This window comes from Carassius carassius, chromosome 44 (assembly GCF_963082965.1).
Source record: "Carassius carassius chromosome 44, fCarCar2.1, whole genome shotgun sequence".
In the NCBI taxonomy this organism is placed as follows: domain Eukaryota; kingdom Metazoa; phylum Chordata; class Actinopteri; order Cypriniformes; family Cyprinidae; genus Carassius; species Carassius carassius.
The window spans coordinates 5,511,861-5,528,143 of NC_081798.1; the positions used below are offsets into that span (position 1 = coordinate 5,511,861).

Here is a 16,283-nt window from a genome sequence, read left to right on the forward strand (position 1 = left end):
ACAGAAGAAGTCCATAGGGCTTGTGAAGTTAAAATGTTACGTGAGAAATGTCTAAAATTTAAGTCAGAACTGAATCCAGATTGTTTATTTATTTTTTTAAAGAAAAAACGGCTGTCTTCAAATATACAGGAACCAAACTTGAGATATTTCGTTTCCAATTTTTATTCCTTTCTGCAAGAACTATTACTTTCAAATTTAGAAAATGGCCAGGACAGATTTTGGATTTTGGACCGAAGAAACTTGTCCCAAATGTGTTGTCATTTTCTCAGGTTCCTCTGACCTGGCGAAAACAGCAGAGGAGGAAGCAGCCAGAAAAACCAATTTACTTTTGACTAGATTATTCATGATACTTCTTAGAAGTAATTATTCTTCCTGCACAGGTTTGTATGGACACATGGAAAACAAGCTCTTAGAGGAGCTGAGACTTTAACCACATGTAGATGAGATTCAAATGAGGAGCCTGATTGACACGTGTAGGGAGAGTTTGCCCCCTGGTGGACAAGAGTTAGGTTGACATGCATTACAATCACTCCCTTCTGCTCTGGAGGTCCTATGGGAAGACACTTATAAACTTGCTGATTTGTTGCTTTAATCAAACCTGAAATTTTGTATGATTCCAAATGTTATTAAATCACAAATTCATGGTGTTTGTGGGGCTTTACAATAACGTGGGACTGACTTGTAATGATTTGTGTACATCATGAAGTCAGACTGGAGTTAGAAATGGCTTGTTCTGAAGGAAATTCAGTTGCTTTAGACGTTCTCTTGCCCTTCACTTGAGTTCTCAGCAGCTGAAATGTGAAAGCTGTTGGTCTGACAGAATCACAGCCGCATGGTGGTGCCTCAGAATGATCACACACGCACTCCAATTCCTTTAACATACCAAAGCATTTATCTTTTTGTGTCTATCTATAATGGTAACTGACTACATCCATATGTACTGTATGAAAAACCTTTAAAGACCTGGCCAAACTCTGTGAACAATCTGGAAAACAGATATGCACTACTGTTTGGGGTTGGTAAGATTTATTGGTAATTTAATGCTCAGTTATAATTTCTTAGTATTATCAATATTGAAAACAGTTGTGCTGCTGAAAATGTTTGTGGTAACCTTGATAAAAAAAAGAAAACATTTTAATTGGTATCTTTTAAAATGTCTTTTACTGTCAAATTTGATTAATTGTAATGCATTGTGAAGTCTATGTACACAAAACAAACAAAAAACATCAGAAATTTGAACGCAGTAAAGCTGTTGGTGAACATCTCTTTGTTTGTCACTTTTTATTGTTTTTACTTTTGCCCCAATACAGTACTAAACCAGTTTGATTTGCCATATTTAATGAAATTAAGTCATTATTTGCTTAAAGGGATAGTTCACCCAAAAATGAAAATTCTGTCATTAATTACTCACCCTAATGTGGATCCAAACCCGTAAGACCTTTGTTCATCTTTGGAACACAAATGAAGATATTTTTGATGAATAACCTGCATAGACAGCAATGCAACTTACACATTTAAGGCCAAGAAAGGTAGTAAGGACATTAACATTAAAAGTCCATGTGACATTAGTGGTTAAACCTTAACTTTATGAAGCTACAAGAATACTTTATTCAACTTTTTTTTTATGTTCCACAGACAAAATAAAATCATATGGGTCTTAAAAAAACATTATGGTGAGTAAATGAAGACAAGATTTTACTTTGTGGATGAACTATGCTTTTAACACCATGTGAAATCGCAACAAAAACAGAGTGTAAGCGTCCAGCAGATGGCATTCATGTTCCATGCAGCATCCTTTCATTGGAATTACAATATGATTCTACTAGCTGTATGCTGTCAAAGGGATAAGCTTTTTAATATATTATATGGGAACGTCACCATTATGCCCTTCATTACAGGGAAAGTGGCCACTTGAGACAACATGAATGACTATTTGACAGCACTTTAACAAGCTTTATTCATCTGAGGCAGACACTTGAGCCAAAGTTGCAAACAAACTACTTAATACAAGTGATCTTGTCTAAATCAACACAGATAGCCAAGGACATCCACACTTGATATGTTTCAGAATGCGAGACCATAGCATACAATGCTTAAAAAATGAAGCCTTATTAAGCCATGTGATGTGTTTGTCACATAGTGATGAGGTTATTGCCGTAGAACCAGTTGTTGTTACTGTGGCAACAGGCTGCTGTGCTGGATGTGTGTGTGTAACATCTGTTTGGGCCGAGCTGTTTAGGCCGTTGCACTGGCAGCAGAGCTATTTGTCCATATGGAAAGGAGGATTAGATGATAATCAACATTTTATCTCCTTGCAATAATGTTTAATTTACAGTGACACAAATTGGACTACATGCATCTGTGTGAATAACTCTGGTCTAAACACTTTAGTTTTAAGGCATCGTTTGAGTTTGAACACAGTAGTTTCCGTCGGGTCGGGTTTTTTTTTTTTCTGTTTCAGCTTCACTCATTTTAAGAAAAGCCTATTTAGTTTCATGTATTAAAACCACCAAGGAAATGTATTCATATTGTAGTATTTTATTTATACTACAGACTTCCAGTCTTCTAATCCAATAGTTTTCAACCTTTTTGACTATAAGACCACCCAACATAATATTCAACCCCCCTCATATAAGCAATAATATTTCCTCCAGTACTTTCTGCTGTAATCATGATGAAGTGGCTTGTTTACCCCAAAAAAAAAAAAAAAAAAAATGTAGGAACTGGGATAATATCATTAATATTAGTAATATAATATTAATAGTAAAGAATCATAATCTATTATACAATACATTAAACATATGTTAAAAAACACAATTATTTTTGTTCTTCCAGAATTTTAACTTCATTTAATTTAAATAATGTATTTTTAAGGATGTCAAAGTAATTTTGTTTAATTCAGTAACACTTAGGTTACTGAATATTATTACAGTTTATTTTTTCATTGCTTTTAAAAGGCTGGTTGGGAATTGTGAAATTAATTGAGCTTAACTGAAGTATCTTTTTTATTCTATATTTATTGGTTTGCATTACTCACAATCCTAGTTCCTAGCAATTTTTTAAGATAGAAAAATCAAGTCTTATATAGGTATAGCTTTCAGATCTTATTTTAGAGGCCAGAGCATCCCAAAATCTCTCCCCATTGTTTTCACAACAAGTTCAACTCAGTAAACTTTAAGTGCACTGATGAAGTATTTGCAGGCATATCTTGATAATTACATGCATTGTGAAATGATGCTCTGCAGCATTATTTCCTGTCACAGCGCGAGCATATGTCTTAAGTCTGACTGCTGTCTGATATTTGTCTGTTTTTCAAAGGAACTATTCCTCTTTGAGACTGATTAAGATGTTTGTCATGCTTTGGAGGGCCCAGAAGAAGCACACTCACGTTGCATTTCTCATCGACTGAGGCGTCTCATCTACGACTCATTTGTCTGAATCACTGCTGGATATCAACTGATAGGACGTGTATCTTATGGCAGACTCAGGGTTCCCCTCCTCTCTCTTTCCCTATGACAGATGTCTTATTAATGAATCCTTCTCAAACTCCAGACTAAAACCTGGTCCCCATGAACATCATCTTAAAGGGATCATAATTTACTCACCTTCTTGATGTTTCAAACGTGTAGGCCTTTCTTCTGTGGAACACAAAGGAAGATATTTTAAAGTATGTTTCTCCACATAATGAAAGTCAATGAGGTCTGAAACAACACTCAACTGATTTTTCCAATTTCCGGTGAACTATCCCTTTAATAAAGGCAGTGTATTTTGCTGTGACACTCTTCAGTTTCTCTGCGCTCTGCCAGTGTGTTCTGACATTTACGCAATTCCATGCATAGCTGAGTAAATGTCATTTTGGGTGGATATAAACTGTTTTTCAACAATGAATTACAGGGCAGTCTGACATGTACAGTGCCTGACAGGTGAAAGCTTTGAGAAAAACGTGTTATTCTTTCTTCATGTCAACAACTGCAAACATGATGGAACTGTTTTATTAACCTCAGTATTGCTTTTGTCCCCTCAACCGATTTTGTTTTACCCATCACGCAGCTGAGATACATAGATATATGTAGTATAAATGATAGCACATGTCCAAGAATCAAAGAATCCTGAAAATCTTTTCGGTTTTCACAAAGAAATTAAGCAATTTTCCAAATATGATAATAAGAAGAAATGTTTCTTGATCTTTAAATCAGCATTTAAGAATGATTTCTGAAAGTCATGCGATACTGGAGACCGGAGTAAGGATGCTAAAAATTAATCTTTGCATCCCGAGAATAATTAATTTTTTTGAATATATTATAATAGAAAGGTTATTTTGAATTGTAATAATATTAATTAGTATTAGCATTTTTAATGCATTTGATAAAATAAATGCAACCTTGGTGAACAAATGAGACTTGCTAGTAAAAAATACAGGTTTAGTGTTTTTTTTTTAATTATTATTATTATTTTTTTTTTTTTATCACAGCTCTGCTGAAATACCTGATTCTGATTGGTCAGTTGTAGTATTCTGTAGTGATAACAAACTGTACTATTAGTTTTTTGTCTTTTGCATCACTCGTCTTTTTTTCTCAAATAATTCAAATCAATATTGCAATATCACAAAAATAAAATGCATTAGGATGATAGAAGACCCCTCTACTTTGCTTCAAGTACAGACAGCTAAATAATTTCATATGGCTTATTCAATGCAGTTGCACAATTTTTTTATATAAAGAAAACACAAGCATTATATCAATATTCATTGCATACTGCATCTGCAGTCATGTCCTTAACCCTGATGGGACATCAACATGACAAAAATAACACTGGCCAGAACAGAACAAATGAAAAATTTGGTTTTAGGATTGATGGAGACAGATATTGCTCTGACACAAAAGGAGAACCTGAATGGCAAGTGTACTTTAGACAGGCGAAAAGTGTAAATAAATAAATAAATAACAAAATCACATGCTCACTTGAATAATTAAACAACCCCCCTCTCTCTCTCTCTCTCTCTCTCTCTCTCTCTCTCTCAGAGATCAATCAATGACTTTACTCGACCTTCAAGGTCTTTAGATCTTCCATGTTTGAAATGAACCGTAAAATGCCTATCGCAGGCAAAGGGTGGTCTGAAAGTAAAATCACATCACGATAAATAAAACAACTCCCTCAGTTTTCATACAAAGCAATACTGTGTGAGACAAAGCAAGCATTCCTAATAAGCAGTGCAGACCGCTCGGCATCCACTAGGAAGCCGGATTAAAGGTGTGCTTATTTCCTAAAAGGATTTTGACCTCTGTGTCTCTCTGACAGGAGGAATCATTAACCACTCGAAGCGCCGGCCGCTGCTGCAGCCCCGCTGATGCAAATTTCATGTCAAAACATCAAACACACTTCTGATCAAAGGTCATCTCCCCTTTGTGTAAGTGTTTGATAGCAAAATTTCTATTTCATCTCCAACTGTCATAGTGCGTTAGAGTGCGTGAGGAGACAAGGGAGGCTGTGCGCTCGGAGCGCATTGAGCACAAGTTGAGAGGAAAGAGAAAATGTATTTTTTTTTCTTTTAGGTGTTTATATGAGAAGTTTGTATTTCAAAAACTGTTCGCTCTTCCAGATAACCGACTTACCATATGAGGGCAGCAACTGAATGATAACTTATAAAGCAATATCTCTGCAATTTAAGATGGATAAATAATTTTTTGTACTGTTGCAATATAGTCTTTGCAATAAACTCCTCATCTAGATGTCTTGGTGTGTGTGTTACAGCATAACTAGCTACTTAAATCGTTCTGCCAGGTTTAAGTGTATGTGGGTCTAACATCACAGAAAACTGTACAAAATATCAATCCTAATTTCTGTGAAAATGTTGCTTAGTTGAGCATATTTGATTAGTAAAGAATAAAATATTTCCTCAAATATTTATTATAATATTATTAACTTTATAATATACAAAACTACAGAATGTCACACTTTTATTAGCTGTTTCAACGCACACGTTTTACAGTATTAAAAGGACAGCACTTTTATAGATCATCCCACTATCTGATGTGAGCATAAGTATTGGGACAGATGAACTTTAGGCAGATGTAAAAGATCAAAAGCTATTATTTTGTTGCAGATCCCTTGCGTGCAATCAGAGCAGCGAGACTGCGACCCATAGACATCACCAGACTCTTGGTCTTATGCTTTGAAATGCTTTCCCCAGCCTTTAATGCAGCCAATTCCAACTGTTGCTGTTTTGGGGAGTTTTTGCCTTTAGTCTCCTCTTCAGCAGTTGAAATTCATAATCAATCAGATTTAAATCAGGCTTTACTTTACATTGTTTGCCCTGATAAAGTCCTTGACTGAACTGGCAGGGTGTTTTGGGTCATTGTCCTGATGCAATGTGAAGCGCTTTCTGATGATTCTGGTAGCATTTTCTTGAATATTGGTAGCCAAGATGGTTTTGTACCCTTTCAAATTAATTCTGCTGCTGCCATCATACATTAAGTCATCATTAAAATTGAGAGGGCCTGTTCCAGAGCCCATGCCATGACACCACCTCCTCCAAGCTTTACAGATGAGGCTGAATGCTTAGGATCTTTTGCAGTTCCCTTTTTCTTTCTTTCTTTTTCTTTACTTTTGCTTTCATATCACTTAGATAAAGGTTAAAGGGTTAGTTTATCCAGCGCGTTCACGGCGCTGTTGAGGTATGACACTGCTGACATGTTTTCTGGTGCACCCAATAATAAAGATAACACGTCAGCAACAACGTACGTCAACATTCACAGCAGTCGCACTCACAACAGACCCGGAACAGAAGACAATGATGAATAAAGTCGTCATTTTGTTATTTTTGGACCAAAATGTATTTTCGATGCTTCAACAAATTCTAACTGACCCTCTGATGTCACATGGACTACATTGAAGATATTTTTCTTACCTTTCTGGACATGGACAGTATACCGTACATACATTTTCAATGGAGGGACAGAGAGCTCTCGGACTAAATCTAAAATATCTTAAACTGTGTTCTGAAGATTCCGAAGAACGACATGAGGGTAAGTCATTAACAGAGGTGGGTAGTAACGAGTTACATTTACTTCGTTACATTTACTTGAGTAATTTTTTGGGGTAACGAATACTTTTCGGAGTATATTTAAAGATGGGTACTTTATACTCTTACTTGAGTAAATTTTTGGGGAAAAATCTGTACTTTTACTTCGTTACTGTGGGCGACGCTCCTCTCGTTACTTTATCTTAATGCAATAAATGTTATAATGCTTCAGTTTATTCCAAACGCGCCGTCTACTTTTCTCTGGGCAATGAGCGATGCCCATTCGCGAATGATTCATTCTTTTGAGTCAATTCTGTTCAAAGGCTTGATCAAACCAATTGGCAAACGAGTGAATTGGTTCATGAATCAGTTTGAATGAGTCGTTCAGTTCCCTGCCGCACGCGCTGAGCGTCTGAAGTGGTTCACTCGGAGTTGAAAACGTTTAAGAACAGAAAGAGCGTTGAAAACGTGGCTGGAACTGCACTGAATTGAAATCTGCAAAGGTTATTATTTGCTAGCGATGGAGATCCTTATTAGATGAACACCGCGTGTGCTATCTACTGTTTAACAGGTAATAACTTGGGCTACATTCGATTACAGTACACGATAGCACTGTGACATTAGTTTGTTGTACGTGTGTGGCTTATAACAGAGGGGAGTCAAGTTGAATGCAGCTTCCAAAAGACAAAAAATAGCCGATTAAGATTTTATTAATTTTAATACAATCACACTGGTGCAAGTACGTTCAGCGAGTCATATCATCAGCTGCTAAATTCAGATCTGTGATTGCTTGCTGGCGCTAGCCAGAGATAGATGCGTTTATACAGCGCTGCGCATTATAACCAATCACACATGATTCTTTTGAGCTTATTAAAGCATTGGCCAATCAGAGGCGTTCAGATGAGTCATCGCTAAAATGCCGGTGCTTCCTTCACTCGTTCACTGACTGAATACCTCTTTCTGGCAAATTCTCTCGCAGAAACAACAAAGTGCAGATGTGTGTACGAATCTGTAAATAAGATATTGATTTCACAGTGTTAACAGTTTCAGTGATTTTAATGGGAGTTTCTGAGAGTGATTGAAATCTAGACTGTCAATGATCTTTAATAATGTAAATGTTATTTGCTCTCTTTCTGAACAATGAAAGATTAGTAGTAATATTTATATCACATTAACTTTCAATGTTAAATTCACATTTAATATAAAGTCAGTCGTATTAAAAATATGTTATGGCATGACACCTATGTCTGTTACTTAAGTAAACAGACAGGGTTTTATAATAAATTACATAAATTGGAGTAAAGGCTGATGAAATATATACATTTATACACGCACACATACATTACATACATTTTATCTATATATCTAAATAAAAATAGGCTCAGTATATATGACCCAAAGTAACTAGTAACTAACTACTTGAGTAGATTTTTTATCCGATACTCTTTTACTCTTACTCAAGTAACTATTCAAGACTAGTACTTTTACTTTTACTTGAGTAAATATTTCTAGAAGTACTTTTACTTGAGTACAGTTTTTGGGTACTCTACCCACCTCTGGTCATTAATGACATCATTTTAATTTTTGGATGAACTAACCCTTTAATCTTTGTCTCGTATGTCCACATAATAGCTGGTAAAACATTTGTGTTGAATCACCCAATAATAAAATGTGACATTCTGTAGTTTTTTCTCATATTCATCTTATAATTATATTTACAGATTTCTTGACTCCACAGCAAACAGCAATTTTGGCTTAACTGTTCCAATACTTATGGGCACTATGCATATCCTATCTTGATGTATATATATACATACATACATATTTATATAAAATTGAAAGTGGGTTTAGATGTGTCCCCACTACATACAAATATAGAGATTCTAATCTGCATAAACTCTGCCAGCATCTCTACTTGCACATTTTCTTTGCATTATCCCACCTGAACATATAAAGAATCCCATCCCAGCATTCACCAGGTCCTCGGGAATAAGGTGGTGAAATTAAACAGGCTGCACCTTTGGAGACGTCAGAGCCCATTGCTCTGCATTATCATTACTGCATTTTCTGCCGACCTCTTCTAGTTCCCATGCAAATGCGACACCTGCGGAGTGTGGCCGGTGGAATAGATTTCACGGCTCATAATGCATAGCCGGGGAATGCGACACTGCATGCAAATCGAGTGAGCGCGAGCCGCGTGATTAATAGTCAAAACGGCCTGGACCATCGGCTGCTGGAACCGTCCCTAAGATGTTAATGTTGATATTTTGAGCCGGAAGACATCCATCATTCTAACCTCTCTCTCCGAGCTTGACGTATCAGTGCATGTCAATCATCAGAAAACAAGTTACCTGCCAGATACGCTAATACTACTGCGATAGCGAGGACGAATCACGCGCTAACAGAATGAGACGTTCTCGTGTTGTTTATTTCGTACAGGTGACTCGCTGAAGTGTGTCAGATTAGAGACGGATCTACTGAGAGACGCGCCTGCTGTTCTTTTCCAGACCGATAGATGGCACTGTTGCACTTCTACTCAAAGGAAATGACATTTGCATTCTTAGCGCGTCCACATATTCCACACTCTTTGCGAAAATGAGTATATAGGAGTGTATTGGTTTAACACCTTTACTTTTTTGAAGGCATCACACTGTGACTTTGTTCCTGAGAGGATGTGTTAGATATTTCTGTTGCTGATTACTTGCAAAGTTCATCACGGAGATGCAGCTGAACTATTGCGGATACATAACAGTCTACAGCGAGCGAGCCAGCAAAAACATCTCACTTACTTACTGTTTGCAATTGGAGAAATACTCTTTAAAAACCCACCACTTGTTTTACCTGATGGTATTCTTTATGTCTAAATAAGTGGTTCTCAACCTTTTTGACTCAGAGGGCCCCCGAAAGACAGTGGAAGTGTTGATATAGTTCAATTAATTAAACAATTTATTTTATGATTCCCAAAGTCATTAAAATCCAATCGTTAAATAGTTAAGGATAAAAACTTTTTAATAGGCTATGTTGCAGTTCCTATCTTAATGTTTTATATTTTTGGGTACTTTAATTAAGTTTGATAATTTTAATGTATGAGTAATAGTCATTCTGTTTTAAATAAGTTTGCTGAGGCCCCATAGTTGGTCCCGGGCCCTGGCCCCCTGTTTGAGATCCTTTGATCTAAAGTAAACTAATTTAAATGCCGCTCAGGTTTTCTAATATGAGAATATGATGTCTGAAAGACCATCAGTGTTAGAGAAACACAAAACTCATCTCCGTAACAGATTGCCTTGTCGTAACATGTCCAAAGTGAGTCAATGGGAGATAGATAGATTCATTCCAATGGGCAATTTATTCTCTCCCAGCTGCATATTAAAATTGAGCCTCAGTGTCCATTGTTTGGCATAAGGGATTAAGACTTTCACCGCAGCACTAATACAGAGAGAAAACGAGATTAGGAAAGTTATTCAAAAATTATCCGCGGATATTTTTTGAAGGACCATCAACATGCATGGCGCAGTCCCTCCAGTGCAGTTTAGCAGACGTATTTATTTCAGTCTTTGTATTACTGCCATTAAATTTGCAATGTTTGCACGCTCATTCTCTCCCCAGGTCAGAGCCTTTGCCACACAAAGACCCCTCATTAGTATTCCTTATACGACTTTCCACCAGACAGCCAGCTCTGCTTATAAAAAGCTCCTCTTCTATCACAGAGAGACACTCCCCGTACACATAGTGATAGGCTTATTTTAGCATGAGATATAGGTGTATAAATGGGAAGAGAAAGCCGAAAACCTTTATCCAACAACACAAAACCTATCCTGACTAAATCTGTTCCATTTTTTGTTTAGCTCAGATTCAAATGGAATATGTAAAGGGAGTCAAAACATCTTTGCTTTCAGAAAAGATGGATTTTCGTGCATGCACACTGAAGCACATATGCATACGTGCACATGCCTGCTCATAAATACAGAACACCGGCCCCTAACAGTTGTTGTCAGAATGTCAGATGAAATGACCTTTACCTAAATGACTGTCTCTTCACGCCACATTGAGTGGCTTTGCTTTGGTAGATGGGCCTCTGTTGGATACCATCACATTCCTAATGAGATGCAGTGAATTTGAAAGAAAATAAAGGAATAGATCATTCAAAAATTACATTTCACTGGAACTTTACTCACCCTCAGGCCATGCAAGTTTTAGATGAGATTGTTTCTTCATCGAAATTGATATCTTCAGTAAACGAGTGCCGTCAGAATGAGAGTCCAAACAGCATATAAAAATATCACAATAATTCATAAGTGATCCACACGACTGGAGCATTCTTATGGATTGTAGACAGGTAATTTTTTCTGAAGCAATGGTTTAAAGTTAAAATGCCTTAATGATGGATTAATTTTTACAAACGTGCAGCTTTTAACTTATGTTGATTGATGGACTGGAGTCGTGTGGATTATTATATCAGCTGTTTGGGCTCTTATTCTAACGGCACCCATTCAGAGCAGAGGATCCTTTGGTGAGCATCTTCTTCAGTTTCTCCAAATCTGTGAGGGTGAGAAAAGTTACGATTTTTGAGTAAATTCTTTCTTCAGATTTGTGTTTGCTACAACAAGGGAAATCCTGAAAATGCTTATAATAAAATAATCTCCAGTCTGTTTTTATAGCATCACAGTTAATATATTCCAGATTTCAGGCGAACTAATCTGTTTATGAAATGTACGAATATTTATCTGGAACCTGAGAAGATATAACATTTTCAAAATGTTAGTGCTCCAGTAAATACAAATAGAGACTTTCATTTTTTATTCATTTTCAGTAGGCACTAAATGGCATTTACCTTTGTTATCATTTTTGCTAAATCAAAATAAGATATTATATATTTTCTGTTCTGTCTGAAGCACAAGCTCAGTTCAGCTCTACTAGATTCCAGTCAATTCAGCTCAGTTCGCATTAACTCCAGAACCTAACTCAGCTAAGTGTTCAATCAGCTTAATTCTGTGCAGCCAAACTACAGTTTACTGAGCTCAATTGATTTCAGACCAAATAAACTCAATTTCTGCCTGATGCAAAATGCTCAATAAGCAGTATCCCCGGAAACTGCTATAATTCATTGCTTCAGCTATCCAATAACATGACACAGCATCTGTGCAGCATAATCTAAGATATTACCATGTTAATCAAGACATCCATATCGCTATAAAATGACAATATAAAAGCCATTTAGATCCACTTACGTTTGTATTTGCATGGCATATATATTCTTAGAAGACTTTTTTTTTTCATAAATAGAGGCTTTTACTCTAAGACATCCATCTCATGACAAAATACATTATAGGAGCCACATTTAGTTCCACTTATATTTTCTTTACGCGGCATGTTTTTATTACACACTTTCTTATTAAATTGGCATATAGGTGAGACCATGCAAGACTGGATTTCAATACTTTTACTCTAGTAAATGTTTCTGTTGTTGTTCAGTGAACCTGGGTAAGTTGTCACAAGTGGGAAAATGTAAACTAAAATTAATTAAGATAAATATATAATTGATAGATAAAGAAAATGTACTATTTTAAGAGAGTTACATGCAAAACTACTGCTACAGAACATGTAACTGAAATCTTATACATGTGACAACTTGCCCCGGTTTCACCTATATGGTGTTTGCATAAAGTAAGAGTGTAGCAACTGTTGCATGTGAAAATTTATTGTTTTATTCATTGACTGTACAAATTACTCATTATTCGTACTTGACCATTTCACAAAAACTGTGAAGAAATGCCATATTTTTCTTTGCACAATAGATGTGCTAAGTTATTGTTGAATAAAGTATTGCATTTCTTCTCATGGCAGAGACACTGTTGCAAGGGCAGTAAAGCTACAGTGCCCTTGTTAAAGGAATGGACGCTTGAGGCTGGTTCAGATGCATCTATATCCAGGGTGTGATCTTAAGCTGGAACATTTTCATCTGACCCGGGATCAGTCCAGCCCTCTGGAAACACAGCCAGGGAATCAATCACATAGTAATGCCGACCACTCTCTCCCTCAGAGCTTTCTAAAAAAACACAGCCCTCCTCGCCGCCCTCCTCTGCTCTCTAGGTCAGAGTTTGTCTATGAATTTTTCTGTCTCTCTCTCCCAAGGGCAGCTGGACACTTCAAGCCGCTCGCTGAGACTGTGACCATTTACTATGATGTGTTTTGGTCAAGATAATAAGGACACTCGTGTCATATTTATGAGGTTAGCTGTGGTGCTTTCTGTTACTATATAGCAAACTTTTTAAATTTAGTGTACCATACATTGGAAATGACTTGAACCAATCTAATGTATCACACATTGGTCATAAAAAAAGCTGTAGTTTAATGCTGTTATCAGGAGGAGACACCGGGAACTTGGCCCTGTGTCGAGATGTTCCCACTAAGGTCCTCTTTGGTGTTTGATAATAGAGAAAAAAATATTATAGACTAATTAAACATTTAAATACGACATTATTGCTTTTTTATTTTTTTATTGACAGTCCTTTTTAAATCCACGTTTTTCAAAAGGTTTCACATCTAACATCAATCTAATACACACACATATATATATATATATATATATATATATATATATATATATATATATATATATATATATATATATATATATATATATATATATATATATATATATATATACTACTGCTACTACTAGTATTCATATATATGTATTATTGGTTTTGAAAATTTTAAAAGGTATTCTTTCCTAAAAAAAAACAGAGATGCCAAGCAGTGTTGTTCTAAAGCTGTGTTATAATGTTTGTGTAGAAATAAAAATAAATAACTTCCATTATAGCCAAAGATGGAGTCTCTTTAGTACTTATACGGGGCTAAAATCGGTGATGGAAAGGTAAATCCAGATATGTGAATTATGCTTTCGGTAGGATAATCAAATGAAGCAACATATGAGAGATGGTCTATTGGATTGACTGGCATAACGTCACTGTACGGCACGAAGATCAAGTACTAAAAAGTTGCATTTTCTACCTCAAGGACTATGTGATTGCCTCAGTGCGATACATTACACTGACATGATTGCTGAATATTCTCCTGAGGAATGGAATCAAAAATGAAAAAAGGCCAGAGAAGTTTCTACTGGGACCTCAGAATTCAGGGCATGCAATTGGATTTGCTGAAGGATCCTTCCGTGTGGCTGCAGTGATATTGATGACAGTCAGAGCTTTCACACATGGTCGCTCACCGCTCGTGCTGGGGGACTTTCTCTAATCCGATTTTGCTATTAGAGCAGGAGACCTCTCAGACGGGGGTCCGTCGCTCTCTCCCTTGCTCTCTGTTCTCAGAGCTAAGCAACCAAACTGAGCTTCATGGGGCTTACTGTTGTTGAGAGAACAGACTGAGCAGGGGAAGAGAGAGAGAGAGAGAGAGAGAGAAAATTAGAAGAATGCTAAAAAAAAAAGCATGACTGTACAAAACTTGATCCAGCAGTTTGACAGGTAAGACAAATTAGTTCCTTTACAGCAGGTTCCACTGTGCCTTATTTATTTGCATTAATAACCTGAAGGACAGATGCAGTGTGGCCACTAAACCTAATGAAGTGTTACTTGAGAGAAAGAGAGATAGAAACTGTGAAGAACTATAAGTATTATGAATGAACAATGTGACATTAGGTTACATTCAGAAAGATCGGACTACATATGTATGTGTATTTTACATTTTTAACTCTGCAAACAAATTGAGAAATAATTGTTCAGCCATTTGAATAAGTGGCTCCCTGGCATGTATGATAACCATTGTTAAGACACACAAAGCTCAATTTCTGTTCCAGGGAGGAAGATTGTTCTCTCTGTGAGATGGAGCCATGAGTGATGGACCTGCTACTCGCAGATGCTCGCATATTCATTCCACGTATGGGGGGTAGAGAGGCACTTTTTAAACATGAGGCGGGAAGCTCGGGCAGGTATTTACAGCTGCCTCCCATCGCGTTCGTATTTGCCTCATCACAGGTGGTGAGGGAAGACGCGGGAGACTGAACGGTTTCTCTGAGCATCTGCAGATGCTCTAACACGGGTCCCCAGAGGCATATAATAACCTATTACCTCCATCTCTGACTAAAACACACATTTAAACTACAATTACACCCCCTGCTTTCTCGCCCTCTTGCTTTTCATTTCATTCCCCTACAGCGTCTCCTCTGCAATTCAGTGCTGCAGCTCCGGCATCTGTGCTCCCTGTACACCTCTCTCTCTTTTTCTCTGTCGCTTTCCCTTTCTTTCTCTCTTTCATCAGACGGTGAAAGAAGTGAGATCGTCACAGCCTGAGAGGTGTTTGGTGGGTCAATTTATTACCTAGTGCAATTCCTCTCAGTGCACATTTCCTCCACCTTACATGCACATATGAAGAGGTTTAAAAAAATTTAAACTGTAATTTCTACACTTTTCTGTTTTCTTGGTGATTTAGTATTTCATGTTATTTATATTTGATTCAATACAAAGTTACTTAAAATCACTTCAGATGACTTCAGTATTAATATTACAGTAAAACTGTTGCAGTCAAATATGGTAAATGAAAGCGTAACCATACTTGCTTGACACGTGAGAACAAGCCTAATTAGTTTTTGCATTAAGCAAGTACATTTAAGCTTCCATATACCACAATTAACCATGGTTCACTGGAAAAATGTGCCTCTGCAACAATTTCCTGCAGTTTTGATGAGTACATGGCAATAATTCTTTTTTGTTTGAACCACATATCCAAATTCATATACAGTATATGACTTTTCTGATATATTAAACTTGCTCTGTAGCTCACCTGGTACAGCTTTGCACTTGTGATGCAAAGTGCTCGGGAAGAGCCCTATAAAACACAGTTCGACAAAAGAGCTCAAAGCCATGTACAAGCAAGGTAAAATGGCATGGTTGATTCAGCAAAAGCTTGATATATATATACTTTTTTTTTTAACACTATTGGTAAGATTTAGAGTAGAAATAGTGGTCATTTTTTGTTTCATTTCATGTTGTTTATTTGATGAGCATCAATGGATAATGGGTGCAGGATAATGTACAGCAAGCCATCATTATTGCAAAATAAATCCCTTCAGGGTGATACAAGACCTCTGTGCTCCTAGTCCCATACGATGGTCATATGATGCGATTTCAGTTCCTTTATCTTTGGAGTGTTACAAGCTCTTGGTGCATAATAAAGATCTGTAAAGTTGCAAAGACTCAAATCCAAAGAGATATTCTTTATCAAAGTTAAGACTCTGCCACGCGCCCCT

General features: G+C 36.7%; 1 long non-coding RNA gene across 1 annotated transcript; it reads right to left on the reverse strand.

Annotated features, from left to right (window-relative positions):
- Positions 1-3,023: 3,023 nt before the first annotated feature.
- Positions 3,024-11,328, reverse strand: LOC132126772 (uncharacterized). The gene is made up of 3 exons (XR_009427452.1): positions 11,197-11,328; positions 3,606-3,638; positions 3,024-3,510 (listed from the first exon to the last, which is right to left on the reverse strand). It is a non-coding gene; the product is annotated as an uncharacterized LOC132126772 (long non-coding RNA).
- Between the last annotated feature and the right edge of the window lie 4,955 nt (positions 11,329-16,283).